The following is a 12947-nucleotide window of genomic DNA, read 5'->3' on the forward strand; positions in this document are numbered from 1 at the left end:
CATTTTCTTATATTGAGGATAAGATAAGACAGAGGATCAGCTCATGGAATAAAAAAATTGTTGTCACAAGCAGGAAAGGAAGTTTTATTGAAAAGTGTAGCCCAATCTATGCCTACCTTTTCAATGAGTGTTTTTTTACTGCCTATGACTTTATGCACTGCTATTGAGCGAACCATGAATCGATATTGGTGGAGATCCAAGAATGAACAAGGTATACATTGGAAGGCATGGGATAAACTATGTATTCCAAAGAAGTATGGAGGTTTGGGATTTAAGGACTTACACGCCTTTAATCTTGCTATGTTAGGGAAGCAAGGGTGGCGTTTTCTGACACAGCCGCAATCATTAGTTTCGAGAGTTTATAAGGCCAGGTACTATCCCACTAATTCTTTCTATGATACATGCTTGGGTAATAACCCAAGTTTTTGTTGGCGGGGTATTTTGGCAGCTCAGGAGTTAATTTGTGGGGGTGTGAGGAGAAGAATTGGGAATGGTAAAACAACTCTAATTTGGGACCACCCATGGTTACATGATGAAAACCACCTGAGAATACAAACAGAAAAACCACCCCAATTGGCGCAGGCAAAGGTGATGGGTCTAATGGATCAACAGACTGGAACCTGGGATCCGGATATTCTCACGGATATTTTCATCTCGGAGGATGTGGAACGAATTAAAAAAATACCTGTGTCACCTGATTATGATGATTTGTGGTACTGGTATGGGGATCCAAATGGTGAATATTCAGTCAAGAATGGGTATAAGAAACTAGTGGGCAATTACTCCCAACCACTAGGGACCTTTGATAAATGGAAGGTTTTATGGAAACTCAAGATCCCACCAAAGTGGAAGACATTTATATGGAGAGCTCTGAGTAATATTTTGCCCACCACAAACAATCTACTTATAAAGAGGGTGGATATTGATCCAACATGTGCTATGTGTGGGACTTCACATGAGGATATTGTGCATTCTTTGATCACATGTGGCTATACAACAAACATTTGGGCACAATCTCACCTTCCAATCCCCAATAGTGTCACAAATGTTTTCAGTGATTGGTTTAATGATTTGATGAATATTTTAGATGATAATGAGATTATTTATGCAGTGGCAATTCTATACTACATTTGGCGTGCGAGGAATGTGGCTGTTTGGGACGCATGTTTGCCCAGGCCTCAGAAAATAATTGTGATGGCGTCTTCAGCTGTACACTCTTGGAAGATTGCTCACATGCACAGTCGCAGGCCAATGCGGCCGTAACGGATCAGGATGGAGCGCCAACCACACTGCCTCCAATTGCCGCAAGTATCACTGCCGAGCCGGCAATGAATGGGTTGCCTTTGAGCAGCGATGTAATGCGGCCACACGAACAGCAACCGCCACAAGCAACTGCGCCACACGCGGATCCCCTCAAGTGCTACTTCGACGCGGCATACGACCCGCAAACGAACAGGGCGGTAGCGGGTGCAATTATTCTAGATGCGCGAGGAGGATATATTTCCGCAATGACCACCCCTATGTCAGATTGTTTTACGCCTCTAATGGCGGAGGCTCTAGCGTGCCAAGAAGTTTTGTCATGGTTGAGAGATCGCGGTATACTCTATCCAGCTTTTCACGGATTGTTTAGTACTACAACAATATCTATCATCTACGACTCGATCATCACGGTCTTACTTGGGTTATGCCATTGATAGCTGCAGGACTAGTATGTTGACTTTTGAGTACTGTTTAAATCGATATGTTCCTAGATTAGATAATTATTTAGCTCATACTTTAGCATCTATTGCCTTTACTCAGACGACTATTATGTATTCGGACTCAAGTCCACCAGCTGCTATTTCAGCATATTTTGAATAAATGTCGTACAAGCTCCTTTCAAAAAAAAAAAAATCCATAATTAAACATATATCTACAATTACTATTAAATCCTTTTGATTTAAATATATCCTTAATTACTTTCACAATCTATAATAATCTCAACCATTTATGGAAAATGAATCAATGGATATCATGAGATCTCATGATCTCATCTAGTATAGGGGTTGCACCAGATTCGAAGCATATATATATATATATATATATATATATATATATATATATATATATATATATATATATATACATATATATATATATATATATATATATACACATATATATATATATATATATATACATATATATATATATATATATATATATACACATATATATATATATATGTATATATATACATGTGTATATATATATATATATACATATATGTATATATATACATGTGTATATATATATAGATATACATATATATATAGATATACATACATATATATATATATATATATATATGTATGTATGTATGTATGTATGTATGTATATATATATATATACATACATATATATATATATATGTATATGTACATATACATATATATATATATACATATACATATATATATATATATACTTATACATATATATATATATATATATATGTATGTATGTATGTATATGTATATATATATATACATGTATATATATATATACATGTATATATATATATACATATATATATACATGTATATATATATATATGTATATGTATATATATATATACATATATATATATATATATACATGTTGATGGGTGAGGACCCCGGCCCAAGGTATAGGGGCCCAAAGAAAATAGATAGGAGAAGTGGGCCAGCGTCGAGAGGAGCCCGAAGAGCAATTGGGCCAAGTCCGGGAGTCGGCCCAGGCCCGAGCACGGGGCCCAGTTCCGAGCTGCCAAGAGGAGTCCAGTAGAAGCTTAGGCCGAGACAAGGAGTCAACCGAGGCCCAAGCCCAGGAAAGGACTCGGCTCAAGGAGCCGTTGAGAGCATTGAAAATGCTCGTTTAAAAGGGAGCCGTTGAGACAGTGAAAGCTGGACACGGTCGGGCCGTTACAAGCATGGGAGAGCCGTTGGTTGATCGAGTAATGGCGTCCAACGGCTCCGTATCTTAATTAGCCATGAAGTCGGCCATCAAAGGCCTTCAAGTCGGTAGAGGAGGAGCCACTATATAAAGGCTCCTCCATTCTTGTAAAAAAGGGGAGAGACAATTGAACACCCAAAGAGGGGAGAATACCAAAAGAGTCCCGAGTACTAGCATAATCTCCGAAATAGACATACATTTTATCGAAAGGTGCACCCACCAGCCAAAGGTTGTGTTGGACCTCCTTGGGCCCGAAAACCCTAAAACCATCACTGGCGCCGTCTGTTGGGACCGAAACTAAGAGTCACGTGTCCTCTTGAGTGAGGCGAGTCCGAGGAACAACGATTAGAATCCCAGTCGAATTAGAAAAGCTCCAGACATGGCAGGAAGTGAAGAGCAATCGAGCCGTCATGACAATGGACGGGAAGCAGACCTGAGAAGCCAGCTGAATCGGAGAAATGCCCGGAGCCGGAAAAACGAGACAACACCGCCGTCGACACCACCGATAAACCAACAATTGCCCCAAGTGCTGCTCACCCCAGAGCAGCTGCGTGCAATCGGACGCGCCTGTGCCGAAGCAAGCCTAGGAGTGAGAGAACAGTCCATCACTCGCCAGCCGCAACGCGAGTTACAGCCGCTTCATAGGCCCGACAACCGGCAACAGAGCCGACGGGCCGAAAGCCAACCGGTACAGTCCGTTCATTCTCGGCTGGGTCCCAGCGTTGGGCGTCGGTCGGCAAGAGAACGATTGGGTCGGATGGAACCCAGTCATGCCCCGTTAGCCGCTCGCCATCGACAAGCTGCGCGAGAGAAGAACCGTACCAAAAGAGCCAGGACTGAGACTCGTCGCGTGGAGCAACCCCCACGCAACCCCGACCAACCGGCTGAGTCTGAAATCGGCGAGAGCACGGAATCCACAGGAAATCGCACCCGGGAGAGGGTCGAAGTGGCGAACTTTGTGCAAGAAGTGCGAAATATGAAAGAACAGATGGAGGGGAAAACCAAGTCCCCAGGACGTACGTTACTGACCGCCTTACCCTTCTCGGATGAGGTTATGGCTTTTAAAATACCGGGTGATTTCAAGTTCCCGGAGCAGGCCACGTTCGACGGAACCGGCGATCCCCGGGAGCATTTGCTGAGCTATCAGGCTAAGATGCAGGTTTTGGGGGTACGAGATTCGGTCATGTGCCGCGCCTTCTTGCCCACGTTGAAAGGGTCAGCACAAAGGTGGCTAGTGGCACAGCCCTCGGGATCGATTCACAACTTTGAAGAGCTGGCAGACCGCTTCATGAGCCATTACGCCGCTAATATCAAGCCACAGAAGGACCTAACACACTTGGGTGATATTCGTCAAGACGAAGGCGAGTCCTTGAAAACCTATCTGGCCCGCTGGCAGAAAGAAATCCAGTCCATAGAAGAGGTCGAGGACCAGACGGCGCTCACCTTCTTCATCGAGTCGCTGCGGTCCGGCCAGCTGTACCGAGACCTGAGAGACAATCGTCCGGCCACCTACGCAAAGGCCATTCATATGGCCAACAAGAGGGCCAACACAGAGCAGGCCATGAAGTACAAGCGACAGCGCGAAGTCGGCGGATCCGCCAGCGGGAAGAGGACGCGAGCGGAAACCAAAGAAAGGCGCCCGGACGTGACTCGGCGACCCGAGGTCAGACGGCCATACGACAGACCCGTCGTCCACGCTTATCGGCCGATTCCCGAACGTCCGGTCCATGAGATACAAACGGTCGCCCCGCCTCTGCCTCCGCCGACCGACGATCGCCCGACGAACGAAGAAATGGGTAAGACCTCTAAGTATTGTCGTTATCATAAATCTTATACTCACAGCACGGAGGAATGCTTCTACCTGAAGAAGATCATGGAGGGTATCATCCAGCAAGGAACCCCGCCTCCTAATCAGTGGAGGCGGAGATCGGTCAATCGAGGGGATGAGGATCCCGCTGCCGTTGCCGAAAATAGTCGAGGCAAGCAGCCGACTCCCGAGGAGGAGGAGGCTCAGTGGCGTCAGAAGCCGGTTATCAACATGATAGTCGGCGGGCCGGAAGGTGGTGACTCAACGAATACCCGAAAAGCCTGGGCCCGCCAGTTATACGTTGGAACGGTGTACGGGCACGAGGAGAACCCTAAAAAGGTGTGCCGAGAGCCCATTGTGTTTACCGACCGAGATCTACCAGCCGGTGAAACACCGCATCGAGATGCGCTGGTCATAGCTATGGACATCAATGGCGTTGTCGTCCGACGAATCCTGGTGGACACCGGAAGCAGCGTCAATGTGCTGTACCTAGAAACCTTCATCAAAATGGGAATGACTCGGGAACAGCTAAGTCCTGTCAAAACTCCCCTCGCCGGTTTCACGGGGGACTCGGTGGAGGCGGAAGGATCGATCATACTTCCTGTTGAGATCGGCAGTTACCCAGACGTACAGAGACTCAGCATGAAGTTCATTGTGGTGAATCTGGTCTGTTCACATAACGCTATACTCGGCCGACCAGGTCTCGAGGATCTTGGAGCGTTGATTTCAATTGAGCATCTTTGTTTAAAATTCCGCACGCCAAACGGAATAGGCACGGTGCGCTGCGACCGTAAGGTCGCTCGCGACTGCTACCTACAGGCATGTAAGGGGATGGGCAAGCACGAGATACAGGTCCATGAGATCACCGAGAGGCCCCCAAAAAGGACAATAATACCACGTCTGGAGCCTGCCGTCGAGTTGGAAGAAATCGAGATCGACTCCACGCAGCCGGACCGACGAGTCCGAATTGGAGTCGGCCTCCCCGAGGAAGTAAAGGAAGGAATTATGAAGGTGCTCCGGGAACACCGGATGGTCTTCGCCTGGGGCCCGGAGGACATGCCAGGCGTCGACCGATCGATCATATCGCACAGACTCGCTGTGGATCCCGGGCATCGACCGGTTGTGCAGAAGAAGCGATACCTGGCCAACGACCGAAGAGAATTTGTAAAGAAGGAAGTGAGCACGCTACTCACAGCCGGACACGTCCGCGAAGTTAAGTACCCAGAGTGGTTGGCGAATGTGGTCCTTGTACCCAAGCCCCCGGCGTGGCGGATGTGCGTGGACTATACCGACCTTAATAAGGCCTGCCCAAAAGATCCGTTTCCCTTACCGCGGATTGATCAACTGGTCGACGAGACTGCGGGGTCGGCGCTGTTGAGCTTTATGGACGCCTTTAGGGGGTATCATCAGATATTCATGCACTCGGCGGATGAAGAAAAGACCGCGTTTCTGACACCGGACGGAGTTTATTGTTACCGAGTCATGCCGTTTGGGCTCAAGAACGCCGGGGCCACGTATACCCGAATGGTGGCCCGATTGTTTCAACACCTGCTGGGAAAATCGATGGCCGCGTACGTCGACGACATGCTCGTCAAGAGCCGAGAGGAGAGCAAACACGCAGAGGACTTGGCCGACTGCTTCAAAGTAATGTTAAAGTACAACCTCCGGCTGAACCCTAAGAAATGTGCGTTCGCCGTGCAAGGCGGAAAGTTCCTGGGTTACATGGTCACCAAGCGAGGTATCGAGCCTAACCCTGAGAAAGTACAGGCAATCGTCGACATGCAGCCTCCTAGCACTATAAAAGACCTGCAACGGCTGACCGGCCGATTGGCCGCCCTTAGCCGCTTCCTAAGCAAGGCGGCAGATAAAACCGTGCCCTTCTTCGAAGCCATGAAGAAGAAGGAAGGATTCGCTTGGACCCCAGAGTGCCAGCAGTCGTTTGAAGAATTGAAACAATACCTCTCGACACCCCCGGTATTGTCTACCCCCCAGGCGGGCGAGCCCTTGTTTCTGTACTTAGCCGCCTCTTGCAAGGCGGTGAGTTCGGTATTGGCCCGAGAGGAAGAGCGAGTCCAGCACCCGGTTCACTACGTAAGCCGGTCTCTGAAGGCGGCCGAGTCAAGGTATACCGCCCTGGAAAAAATTGTATACGCGCTGATGATTACCGTGCGCAAGTTGGCGCCCTACCTCCAAGCTCACACCGTCCAAATACTGACAGACCAACCTCTCGGAAGTGTTTTGCGAAATCCATCGTCGTCTGGCCGCCTGGTAAAATGGGCCGTAGAACTAACCCAATACGGGATTGAATACAAGCCCCGGCCTTCCGTAAAGGGTCAAGCCTTGGCCGATTTCTTGGTCGAATGCACCGCAAGTGAGGAAGAAAAGGAACGCGCCGTGGAGAACTGCCTAGGCGAATGGTGGGAAATGCATGCGGACGGAGCCTCAAGTCGACAGCACTGCGGAGGAGGCGTTGTGCTCATCACCCCCGAAGGGTTCCGACTGTATTACGCCCTGAGCTATCTGTTCCAAGCCTCCAACAACGAGGCCGAGTACGAAGCTGTGTTAAACGGCCTCCGACTCGCCAGGGCCTTAGGGGTCGAGAGGTTACGAATCAAGACTGACTCTAAGTTAGTAGTCGGGCAGATCTCAGGCACATGTGAGGCAAAGAATGCCCGGATGACTCTATATAGAGAACGCGCGGTTGAGATGCTAAAAGAGTTCGGAGCCTATGAAATAGAGTATATATTTCGAACGGACAACATAGAAGCTGACATATTGTCCAAGATAGCCTTGGAAGGAGTACCGGACCACCTGGTAAAAATCTGTCAGAAAGAGGAGCTAAGTCGACCAAGCATCGAAGAAGCACCGCTAAGGGTCCAGCAAGTGACTGGCGAGGAATGGGACCGAGAGAAAGATCCCGAGATGTTCTGGATAGAGGACATCCAGTGATTCATAGAAAAAGGCGAGTTACCGGAAGACCCAGGAGTCGCCGCGAGGGTTCGACGAAAGGCCCCCTCTTTTCAGATCGTTGATGGGCAGTTTTATAAACGGTCGTTCGGAGGACCTTTGTTAAGATGTTTGCTCAGGCCCGATGCCGAGAAAATAATGGACGAAGCCCATAGAGGCATCTGTGCCGCGCACCAGGGTGCCCACACACCCGCTCGGAAGTTAGTCGTCCAAGGATATTATTGGCCCACCATGATGCGAGACTGTATTGAATGGATATCCAAGTGCGGCGTTCGCCAGGCGTTCGCCAAGAAAGATACTCGGCCAGCTACTTTTTACACGCCGGTCACCACCGCTATCCCATTTGCCAAGTGGGGGATTGATTTGCTGGGCCCATTGCCAGTCGCCCCCGGAGGTTTGAAGTTCTGTGTCGTAGCTATCGACTACTTCACCAAGTGGGTCGAGGCGGAACCACTGGCCACCATCACCGAGTATCAATGCCGACGCTTTTTATGGAAAAGGGTGATTTGCCGCTTCGGCCTGCCCGAGCACATCATTAGCGACAACGGACGACAGTTCGATTGCCAGGCATTCACCGACTTCTGCCGCCGACATGAAATTCGCCACACCAAGGTGTCGGTAGCATACCCACAAGCCAATGGACAAGTCGAGAATGTGAACCGAACGCTTGTGGATGGAATTCGGAAGAAATTGGAAGACATTCGAGGGAATTGGGCGGATGAGCTTGACCGAGTCCTATGGGCTTATCGCACCACCCAACGATGAGCAACGGGGGAGAGTCCATTCTCCCTCGCGTATGGCTTTGAGGCCAAGGTTCCAATTGAGGTGGTCGAGCCCACTCACCGGGTCCGTACCTATTCAGACACGGAGAACGAAGAGAGTCTTCGAATTGAGAAAAATTTCTTAAAAGAAAAGAGGGAAGCCGCGAGTGCGCGAATGGCTGAATACCAACAGGCGGTGAAAAGATATCGCGATCGGCGGATTCGTCCGCGAGCCTTCCAGGTCGGCGACCTCGTGCTACGGGATCGACAGGCCAGTCAGCCCACAGAAGGGGGTAAGCTTGCGATCAAGTGGGAGGGACCATACCGCATCGCCGCGGTTGTCCAAGCGGGAACCTACAAACTAGAAACCATGGAGGGCAAGCCCGTGGATCGAATTTGGAACGTCATCCACCTGAAGAAGTTTTATCAGTAGAAAGGGACAAAGCATGTATAGGCCCGCGGGTCCTGAAAGACTTGAATAAAAGTACGAGTTACGGTTGACCACTCCAGGGACTCGGCGAGAAAGAGTTAGGAAACAAGGGCCCAGACCCTTAGTCGTTTCCGTGAAAAAGCCGAAAGGAGTCGCCTCGACTGAGGGACTCGGCGAGTATATAAAGAAACAATGGGGCACTGACCCTAAAACGTTTCTAAGAAAGTAAAAGCCTAAGGAGTCGCCTCGACTGAGGGACTCGGCGAGAAAGAGTTAGGAAACAAGGGCCCAGACCCTTAGTCGTTTCCGTGGAAAAGCCGAGAGGAGTCGCCTCGACAAAGGGACTCGGCGAGTATATAAAGAAACAATGGGGCACTGACCCTAAAACGTTTCTAAGAAAGTAAAAGCCTAAGGAGTCGCCTCGACTGAGGGACTCGGCGAGAAAGAGTTAGGAAACAAGGGCCCAGACCCTTAGTCGTTTCCGTGAAAAAGCCGAGAGGAGTCGCCTCGACTGAGGGACTCGGCGAGTATATAAAGGAACAATGGGGCACTGACCCTAAAACGTTTCTAAGAAAGTAAAAGCCTAAGGAGTCGCCTCGACTGAGGGACTCGGCGAGAAAGAGTTAGGAAACAAGGGCCCAGACCCTTAGTCGTTTCCGTGAAAAAGCCGAGAGGAGTCGCCTCGACTGAGGGACTCGGCGAGTATATAAAGGAACAATGGGGCACTGACCCTAAAACGTTTCTAAGAAAGTAAAAGCCTAAGGAGTCGCCTCGACTGAGGGACTCGGCGAGAAAGAGTTAGGAAACAAGGGCCCAGACCCTTAGTCGTTTCCGTGAAAAAGCCGAGAGGAGTCGCCTCGACTGAGGGACTCGGCGAGTATGTAAAGAAACGATGGGGCACTGACCCTAAAACGTTTCTAAGAAAGTAAAAGCCTAAGGAGTCGCCTCGACTGAGGGACTCGGCGAGAAAGAGTTAGGAAACAAGGGCCCAGACCCTTAGTCGTTTCCGTGAAAAAGCCGAAAGGAGCCGCCTCGACTGAGGGACTCGGCGAGTATATAAAGAAACAATGGGGCACTGACCCTAAAACGTTTCTAAGAAAGTAAAAGCCTAAGGAGTCGCCTCGACTGAGGGACTCGGCGAGAAAGAGTTAGGAAACAAGGGCCCAGACCCTTAGTCGTTTCCGTGAAAAAGCCGAGAGGAGTCGCCTCGACTGAGGGACTCGGCGAGTATATAAAGAAACAATGGGGCACTGACCCTAAAACGTTTCTAAGAAAGTAAAAGCCTAAGGAGTCGCCTCGATTGAGGGACTCGGCGAGAAAGAGTTAGGAAACAAGGGCCCAGACCCTTAGTCGTTTCCGTGAAAAAGCCGAGAGGAGTCGCCTCGACTGAGGGACTCGGCGAGTATATAAAGAAACAATGGGGCACTGACTCTAAAACATTTCTAAGAAAGTAAAAGCCTAAGGAGTCGCCTCGACTGAGGGACTCGGCGAGAAGAAGTTAGAAAACAAGGGCCTGGACCCTTAGTCGTTTTCGTGAAAAATTCATAAGGAATCATCTCGACCGAGGGACTCGGCGAGCAGTTAAAGAAACTGGGTTAAAGAGAAAGCCTCAAGCTCAAGATAATACGAAAGAGAAGAGAAAATGGTAATTCTATTAAAAAAAAAAAAAAAAAAAAAAAAGGGCCCGAAAAGGAGGCCAGCCTTTACAAAAGGGACTATCCCAAACAGGATAGCCCTAAACTTCTGGGGAGGGGGTGTCGACATCAATCCCTTCGACTTGAGCCCCTGCCGTTGGTCCAGTCAGGGGAACTGATGAAGGGTCCTCGGCCTGAAGAGAGGACTCGGCAAGCTCGGGAGGTGTTGCTGAGGGAAGAGTCGTCGGATCAGAGGCTGCCGGAAGAGCCGCCGAGTTCACAGTCGCCGACTGTCCTTCAGTCGCCGGAAGAGCATCTATTACGGGCTTGAGGCCCCAGCTCTCGGGAGTGAAAGAGGAGTCCCGGACCAGCAAGGCAGAATGGATCTCTGTCTGCGCCTCGCGAAAGCCGAGGCGATAGTCACGCTCGCCCAGGTCCAGGAGGAACTCGTCACCATCCGGCGTCGACAGCCACTCTTTAGCAATCTCCTTCTGGCGAGCCTCTATCGCTGCCTTCACCTCCGCCTCGAAGGCAGCCGACTTCTTGTATTCTTCGACAGAGGTCGCAGCAATCGTCGCCACCTTGTCCCGCTCTTCCTCCCACTGACGGGTGACCCTCAGCATCTCAGAATTGTGCACCTCCACCGCCTTGAGGTGTTTCGCCTGCTCTTCCAAAAAGGCCTCCTCCGTCTGACGCAGCTTGAGGGCCATAGACCGCATTTCGGCCCTGTAGTTCTGCAGCCGCTTACTCATCTCCATTTGGAAGGTGAGGTTCTGCGAAATGACCACGAGTCAGATAATAAAAGGAAAGAACGAATGAGAGGAATTACATGGGAAACACTTACGCGGTACGACTGGCGCAGCGAGGCCTCGATGATGTACGCGTCCCCCAGAGCATGAGTCGCCTCCACGTCCATAGGCAGAAGGACGTTAGCACACCACTTACGGACGGAGGAGGTGCCCATCCAGATCTGGGCATCCTCCTCTACCTCATGGCACAGCCGGATTCTTTTTGGAGCCGACTCATCAGTTTGGTCGGCCGGGCGCTTAGAGCTGGGGCTCTCTGTCTGAGGAGGAGGAGGCTGCCGAGTGGGCGACACCACTGGCGACGGAGTCAAGTCCACCACATTTCGAGGTGGTGGAGGAGTCGGCCTGGGAGCAGGAGACGGTTGGGATGAAGAGGCAGCAGCAGTGCCGGAAGTGCGCTGGGTCAGCTGACGCCTCATCTTTTCGGCTCTGTCCGCCATCTCGGGAGTCAGCTCAACCGCTTCGTCGGAGCTGGAGGAGTCGGAATCGTACGGACCTGCGGAAAGGGGAGAAAAGCCATGAAGTATTCCGAGTCGGAATGTGGCAAGATAAGAAAAGAAGAGGAACGAGGAGTAACGAAGACTACCTACGGTGGCCGCACCCTCCGGTAGCAAGCCACGCTTAGCCATGGCCCGGACTCGGGACCAGTACTTGACAGAGTACGGCCCAAAGCCCTTCAAGAACTCGCCGCCCAGGACCGCATCATCAGAAGGAACGACACGTCGAGAGCAAGGCTTAAATAGAGCGGCCGGTCACAAGGTCGGAAAGGTGAAGGAAGAAAAAGCAGGGCGGACGAAGAAATAGAGGAGCTTCCAGTCCTTAATGGAATCGGACAGCCCCTCGAAAAGCTGCCGCCCCGGGCGAGCGGCGACTTGAACGAAGCCCGGCGAGTGCGAGCCGACCTTGTTCACGGTAAAAAGATACCGGAACAGGTCTAGGTTTGGCTCGCACAACCACCAATGGCAGAGGTTGACGAAGCAAGTGAGGAGTCGGTGAGAATTGGGCACTAGTTGGCCCGGAACTAAGTTGTAATGGCGGTAAAAAAGGGAAAGAAAAGGACACGGAGGAACCCGGAAGCCAAAGGCAACCAAGTGTAAATGAATACCGACACAACCCTCGGGGGGGTCGTAAATTTGCCGGCCCTCCGGGGCGAGGACTACGGTAGAAGGCCCAAGAAGGTATCGGGCCATTTCCAGGTCCACCGCATTGACAACGGATGGTGACCCGGAAGGACGGACGATGGAATCGAACTTGCCCCGCGGCCGTCCGACGCCACCCGGCAGAGCCGCCACCGTCGTTAGAGGAGCGGGGCTCAGCGGAGTAACCGCCCCCGAAGAAGAGGGGGTCTGTGGAAGAGAAGATGTCGATGGAACGTCCGCTGGAAGTTCCATACGACGAAGAGAAGACGTCGATGGAATGTCCGCCGGAAGTTCCATACGACGGGGAGGAGAAGAAGAGGACGAAGAAGGAGAAGACGAAGAAGGAGAGGTCGTCTCAAGGTTATCAACCGAGTAACGATGAGAAGAAGAAGAATGTGAGGAAGAAGACATTACCTAAGTCAGGAGAGAG

Source organism: Ipomoea nil, unplaced genomic scaffold (genome assembly GCF_001879475.1).
Source record: "Ipomoea nil cultivar Tokyo-kokei standard unplaced genomic scaffold, Asagao_1.1 scaffold1474, whole genome shotgun sequence".
In the NCBI taxonomy this organism is placed as follows: domain Eukaryota; kingdom Viridiplantae; phylum Streptophyta; class Magnoliopsida; order Solanales; family Convolvulaceae; genus Ipomoea; species Ipomoea nil.